Genomic DNA, 7,929 nt, shown 5'->3' with positions numbered 1-7,929 from the left:
ATATTAGAAGTTTGCTATTTTGTGTAAATAATATCTCTTATTTTTCTATTTTTGAAATTACTCCTTACAAAAACTAGTTACGACATTAGATAAATTAATGCTAAATTGGTGTAACTAATTAAATAAAATATATTTATTATTTTAATTATTTTCATGTTGATAATAAATTTATAATTTATTATAATATGTTTTTTTTTTAAAAAAAATATAGATTTAAATTTCAACTATTTTTGTTTAATCTAAATTATTTGATAAAAGTTTAAGGAAAATAATTGTTATAAAAAAAACGAATTAATTAACAATTGAAAATGTATGTGAAAAAATATATTAATATGGAATAATATAATTATAATATATTTATTTAAATGATTAAGAAATTAGATTTTCTTATATTATTTGATAATTTAATTTACTAAACAATAAAGGTGGTTAAGATTTTTCCAAAATCAGAATAATTTCAAATGGAGTCTAAGTTTCTAAAAGTGGATTTAATATCTAATCTCGAGAGTTTCTTTAAAAAAGAACTTTCGAACAAACCATAACATAGAGAAAATAAAATAAAACAATTTTTTTTATAATGTCAAAAATAGTAAATGTATATTCACATTGTATCTTTTCTTTCATGATAATAATTACTATTAGTTTACCAATTTAGGTTAAAAACTAAGGTCACATTTATCAATTTGTAATGAGAATTGGTATAATCATAATCGAGTTTTATTGTCAGATTTATAATGGTCTTCAATCGCAAATATAATTAGATTATTTTTTTTTTATTGAATTACCCTAAAATTAAGAATTCAAATTTATTGTTACCATTTTAGTTATCTTTACCTCTGAGAGCCAAACTGTAATAGTAACGATAATGGTAACTATAAGTTTATGAAAATTCATAGTTTTTTCTTCGAAACAATAATAATAATGGTAACCATAACCATAACCATAATCAAAACCATATGACACAATTTTTTAACGCAATTCAATTGATCACCTCACTCTCATCACTCAAATTACATTATTTGATTACAGATTTTCAACTAGGGTCCACTTGTCAGTACGAGTGCAGAAAGTTATAAACATTAACAGACGTAAAAATGGATCCCACTTTTCAAATAACTTTTTTATTTATTGTCCGCAAATGTGGTCTAGGTTCAAACTAATTTAATTTTTTTTTGTTAAGTATAGAAATTCAAATGGAATAAAACTCAAATTATATATAGTGACCAAAATAGTGTTTTAATTAACTTTAAACAAACAACTCTTGAGATTACCAATCTCTCCATAGATTTAGTTGAGAGAATTATTGATTGGTAAAGTGATGGTTAGACCAACAACATATATTGATAATTATGGTCCTTTCCAGACTATTTGATTCTTTATTTTATGATTTTTTTAAAAAAAAAATTATGCTCACTTTTTTAATGTGATTTTTATTGTTCTTAGTTAAAATTTTGAATTCTTAATCATGTTCCAAATGCTTATAACTTCTAAAAAAAACCGCTTTTTTTTTTCTCCCAAAACTGGGCTGGTTTCCCAAAACACTCAAAAATACCAAACAAAACAAATAATCCAATAGATGAAAGTAAAATTTATAAAGATAATTTTTTTCTAAACAAAAAATAAAAAATAAATAGTTATCAAATGAAACTTAATATATATAAATTGTTATCGAGAATGTTTTTAATTATCTTCTTACATTCAATTAAATAATTGTTTAATTTTGGTTTAGAAATATTAAATTTGAAAAACAAGCATAGATATTAACTCTCATATATTAATCATTCGGCATATTTAAAGACGGTTATTAATTATTCCAGATATTTAATATTCATATTCATAAAACAATATTTGCAATCTAATAAAGGGGTACAAGATCAATATAGCAATAATGAATGATAGACTTAAAAAAAGGTAGATAATGTACAGAAAGTCGAGAACTTCAAAAGTGAAATTAGAAAATATAAACAATAGGTAAAAGTTTAAGAGCTATAATCAACTGCCAAAATGAGCATAGCTTAACTGGTATAGTGCTTTTATTATCAGTCTAGAGGACAGTAAAAAAACCTACGTACTAGAAAATTTTCACTATATGAAAAATTATTACAATAATATAGAAATCTCTATCTCAAACAAAAATCGTCAAGTTATATTGATGAATAACTTGTTGCAATGTCATAACGTGGCCCATCTGATGGCTAAGAGTTGGAAGTGGAACAAGGAGATGATTTACCATAACTTCATATTGAAGGACGTTGAGGCAATCTCAATATTGTTGCAACATCAAGATGATGAAATATCTTCTGTGGAAGTGTCATTCACACCTCTCAATCTTTTAACTCTTTGGTGCATTCTCTTATGAGGAACGCTCTGGAAGAGTAGATGTCTCTATTCTCTATACTTCTTATCTTCAATGGTTGTCTTCTATGTTGTCCTTTAATTTTCTAGTTGGTCCTAAAAAAAAATCTCACAATTACAAATTAATACACATTGCTCACTTTAAAACTAGAGGAGACAAAAAAGTAATTTAACTTGAGTTAGCACACTCATGAGCTAAGACGATTTGAAACCAGAAGTATAAACTTATTGTATAATGTTCGAAGTTCATTACTTTCTTGAACTTTTCTAACGTGAGTCATATATCTTAACAATTAACAAGTGTAAAAGGATATCATTTTTGAATTCATGGATCATTTTTCATTTAATGGGAAAATGGAGAAAAAAAGAGAGAAAGGATGAACAAAATAGAAATGGAAAAAGAAAGAAGCAGGAAATTGTTTCACATTAGACAAAACAAGTGGGGTCATAGTTATGAAAAGAATGTTTAAAGAAAAGAGAATATGTTGCATTGCATAACAATGCCTCTCATTACATCTTCTGTCCCACTTTACCTTTTTACCCCTTTTTTTTTTTTTTTGACTCAAAACACATTATACTATTTCTTTAGACCCATCATCCACCCCATGCTTCTTGCCTCCCATTAATTTTATATACATTAATTTTTTGAAAGTTATTGTTTGATTTTCTTTTTGTACAATAAAATATATATATATAAGACAAAGTGATATGAAAACTTTAGCCATTTGATAATTAGAAATTATGTCATTATTTGAACCTCTAATTAACAAATTAGAAAACTTTCAAAATCAATAACACAACTTTAAGGAGAGAGTTAGATAGGGTTATCCTGTGATGATCAAAGATTCGGAGGTGAAGAGAACTAAATTTCTATAAAAGTTTGAACACTTCACAAACACGTTGATCAATCTTACCTAAATGCTCAACATGCAACTTTATTTTCAAGAATTGCATAAAAGATGGGGATGAATCTCCGACATCAACGGAAGAAAAATCTAATTTCCTAAAATTTAAAGTCTAAAATTATTATGTACAACATTAAAATTTTAATTTGAAGGTATATAACTTAATCAGTTAAATTATTTTCCAATTGACACAATTGATATCATTGAAATATTTTTTTTAAAAAAAAAAACAATTAAACAGTCTAAACCCACCAATATAAAATATTCCTTAAAAATTAGAACATGTTTCATAAGGATCGTTCTTGAATTTTGTCATAATTATCATTAATTCAATGCTTTACTTTCATACCATAAAAATTCATATTTATTTATTAAAAATATGTTTTAGAGTAATTCTGATTACAACGATAAAAAAGTAATTTTAGACTTTTTAAACTTACTCCCAAATATGTCCATAGTAATAGGAAATGGAATAAATTAGAATGTTAATTAAAAGAATTGGTTTGATTCAATAATCAAATCATTTTGTTTCAAAACCTTTGACTGATACTGCGAAAATCATTTTGAATGGAAAAGTAGATTGCCTTTATATATATCATGACAAAAAAAATTAAACAATATTATTATAAGTGGATTATAATATAATTTAAAATATAACCAAAAGAGATTTACAACCTAACCCGAAAAATTCAATCAATCAAATCCAACCTTTATGTTTGAGTTGAATTATCAACTCATCTGAATTAGGTTGGAAATTTTATAAGTTGAGTTGATTTGTGTATTCACTTAAAATAACTCGAACTAACCCGAACTTATTATTAATTTTAGAAGGTATGTTGTTTTTACTTATAACACAATTATTTTTACATAATTATTTTATTTTATTTGAAGACGGTTTTGATTCATTTATTATATAATAACTCTTGCAAATAATTTTTTAATATTTTAGAAGAAATTTTTTACAATATAAATTAAAATTGAGTTGTTAATCTTAATTTAATATATATGATCTTAATTTTCTTAGTTTACGTTTTTAAAACTAAAATCGTTTATTTGTTTTTTGAAATTTTCTTTGATAGCATGAATTCAATAGAATAATGCTTGTTAGCAGGACAAGATTCAAATTTTGATATTTTTTTAGTAGAAAAATGACATTAGACCTTTCTCGATTTAATAATATGTGGTGGTAGAAATTCAAATCTTAATCGAAAATATAATATTATTAACTTTAAACTCATATTGGTCCATAGGTATCACATATCTTATTGAATTTTATATAATATTTGTTTTCTGAGTTTAACTTTAACTATGCTATTTTTGTAAAATTTCCAAAATAATGTTATATTTCAAAATATGTATCCACGTTTCTTCAGCTAAATTTTAAGAACAATTACATTTTCGAACAAATACATTTAGAGACCGTTTGTTTTTTTGGAATATAAATAATCGAAATCTTAGATGTCCGAAATTATAGATATTAAGAATTATAGATGTCCGACATTTTTAGATTACCATGTTTATTTTGTAGGAATATTTTTACAAATACCTAGAATTATTTTGATAAATGTGATTGTTTTGTAGTATTTCTACTCGGGAATATCTTAAATTTACATAATGTTCTAAAAATGCATCTACGACTATTTATTAGTTATAATTAATTCGATATAATTTGAACTTCTATAACATATTTGTTTTTATCAATTTGAATTCCTTTAAAAATTAATACAATTTATATTATTTTATATGTTAGTTTTCTCAACAAAATAATATATCATAGTTTAAGATTTTTTATAAAATAAATATTTATTTAAATTTAAATTAAAATAGATTGCTAAAAAATAATAAGAATTACAATATAATTAAAAATATATGATATATATGGTTGACAGTATTTATTTTAATTATATAGTGCAAATGAAGATATATATATGTAAAATAAAATAAAATAAAAAGGAATGACAAAAATGGAAAATAGGGATGTCTTCAACTCGGGAATCTATAAACCTATATTTCAGGTAGACATTCAAAATTCTCTAGATGCCCACCATCCAAGTATCTTAGGATGTCCAAGAATCTTTAAATGTCGGGACATATTCAATACCACAAAACAAATGTGATAATTCAAATGTCCACTCCATAGGAATCTAGGATGCCCACAAAACAAAGGACTCCTTAAAAAGGGGAAGTTGCTAAGCCCTTATTTGATTGTAATCATTTAATTTTTCGTTTTTAGTTTTTAAAAATAAGCCTATAAACACATTTTTCATCTTTTAAACTTCTATATACATTTTTAGTATTGATGTTTGTAAAAAGTCAAGATAAAATTTGAAAACTAAAAAAATATTTTAAAATATTTGTTTTTATTTTTGGAATTGGGCTAAGAATTCAACTCTCTTGTACTTAGAATAAATATGCAAACTATTGTAATAAAGTAAGAGAAAATAGATTTACTTTTCAAAAACAAAAAACAAAAAACGAAATGGCAACTCAATAGTCCTTCTAAAAGTTAGGTTGTAAATCATCATAGAGTTGATTTCACTATTTAAAGGAGAATGAATCATTTGCTTATACTCATGGGATGAAGAAGAAAGGAAAGGTATACTTTATCAATTGCATCTTAAAACGAGCTAGTGTTGATTTAAGTTTATAGGTTTGATTCCTTACTCTCCACATATTGTTTGGGAAAAAATGGCCCTGTGTTACTCATCTAGATAAAGTTAATATTTTAAAGTTTTACTTCGAATTTATTAAATTTTAAATTTGAAAGACAATTGTTTGGGCTTATTTAACACCCATTTTGTTTTTTGTTTTTGGTTTTTGAAAACTAAGTTTATTTCCATCTAATTTCTTACAATGATTTGTATCTTTCTTAAGTACAGTGATTGAATCCTTAGTTAAATTTCAATAATGAAAACAAGTTTTTAAAAGTTACTTTTTTTTAGTTTTAAAAATTAGTTTAGTTTTTTAAACTATTGATAAAAAACTAGATAACAAATAAAGAAATTTGGAGGTGGAAGTATTCTCTATAGATTTGATTTTCAAAAGCAAAAAATAAAAAACCAAATAGTTATCAAATGACGTCTTAAATTTATCCACTATCTTGTCTATAAGTTTTTTAAATATCCCATTTAATTAAACGACTTTTTTTTTTTTTTTTTTTTTTTTAATTTTCAACTTTTTAAAATTTATATTTGCTTGCTCACCATTTTTTCTTCTTCATGGGTTTTACCTTTTGGTCTAGATTTTTAAATAAATTTTAAAAACATAACAAATTAAACAAAGGCTTCGTTGGTACCATTCTGTTTTTTAAAATTATACTTTTTTCCTTATAATGTTTTGATAAGTTTCTTGCCTTCTTTATATACACATTTTAGTTTTAATTAAGTTAAAATTCAAAAACCAATCTCCGTTTAATAATCATTTAATTTTTTTAAAATTTTTGACAATTAAACTTATATTCTTTCACTTTTAAATTTCTTGCATTGAACTTTTTTACCATTATTTAAAAAAAATAAAGCCAGATTTTAAGAACTAAAAAAATAAAATTTAAAAACTTGTTTTTATTTCTGAAAATTGGCTAAGATCTCACCTATTTATTTAAGAAAATTGTGATCCATTATTAGAAATTGAAAGGAAATAGGTTAATTTTTTAAAAACAAAAAACAAAATAATTACAAAACTAACATTTTTATTTTCAAAATTTTACTTGGGTTCCCAAAGCGTTGCAGAGAAATATCTAGTAAAGTAAGAAAACCCTAAATAAAAGTGATGTTTACAAGCTTAGTTTTCCAAAGACAACTCAAACTAAAATTCCTGCTATACAAACTATTCCCTGGAAAGTGAAAGTCTTTATTTTTCCTCTCACTTTTTAGTCAATTTTAAAGACCGACATTCATTCAATCTCCTAAATTTAAAGTACATTGTTATCCTTTTACTAAGATAGGATAATGTACTTACTGCCATCTCTCATCTCCTCTATTAGTACAAAATGATAAACGGGAGTAATTTAGCACATCATATTTACATCATATGTCAAAACAAAATCGTTACCAAACAAAATTAATTAAGAAAGCCATTAAAATTGAAGAGAGGGAAAAAAGTGAGAGGGCAGGGTCCAGTTGAGATGAGGTCCATGGAAGGGAATGTGTAGGACATGGTGTACAATTTCATGCTGCTGCACTGTCCCTCTTTTGTCACATGCTCAAAGGCTACCCTCCAAAATCCCTTCTTTGCATGTGCCTTCCCATGTGCCTCCCTTTCTCTCTCTAGAAAGAAAAATAAAAATAAAAATAAAAACCCTCTCTTTCTCTCTCAGGCTTTGCTGGCTGTGGATGGCCCATATCACATTCACATGCAACCTTTTGGGAAGCCATAACCCACATCTCCCCCAATTAGATCGCCACTTATTCACTTTTTCATCTTCTCTTTTTTGCCCCTCTTCTGTCATTATTACATCGTGTTCGATGATACCATATTAAATTTGTCTAAATTTTTTCAGTCAATCATAAATTTAAGACAGTATTAGGGCAAGTAATCCGAAAGTCATGTGTTCAAATTCCTACAATGTCATTTCTTCTCCGGTTGTATTAAATTTGTCTTCATCTATTAGCTTAAGTTTTTTAGGTTAATCGGTGATTTAAGATGGTATTGGAGTAAGTGGTCCATAGGT

Source organism: Benincasa hispida, chromosome 6 (genome assembly GCF_027475165.1).
Source record: "Benincasa hispida cultivar pf3 chromosome 6, pf3_genome.v1.1, whole genome shotgun sequence".
NCBI classification, from domain to species: Eukaryota; Viridiplantae; Streptophyta; class Magnoliopsida; order Cucurbitales; family Cucurbitaceae; genus Benincasa; species Benincasa hispida.
Note: the sequence above shows the minus strand (reverse complement) of the source record.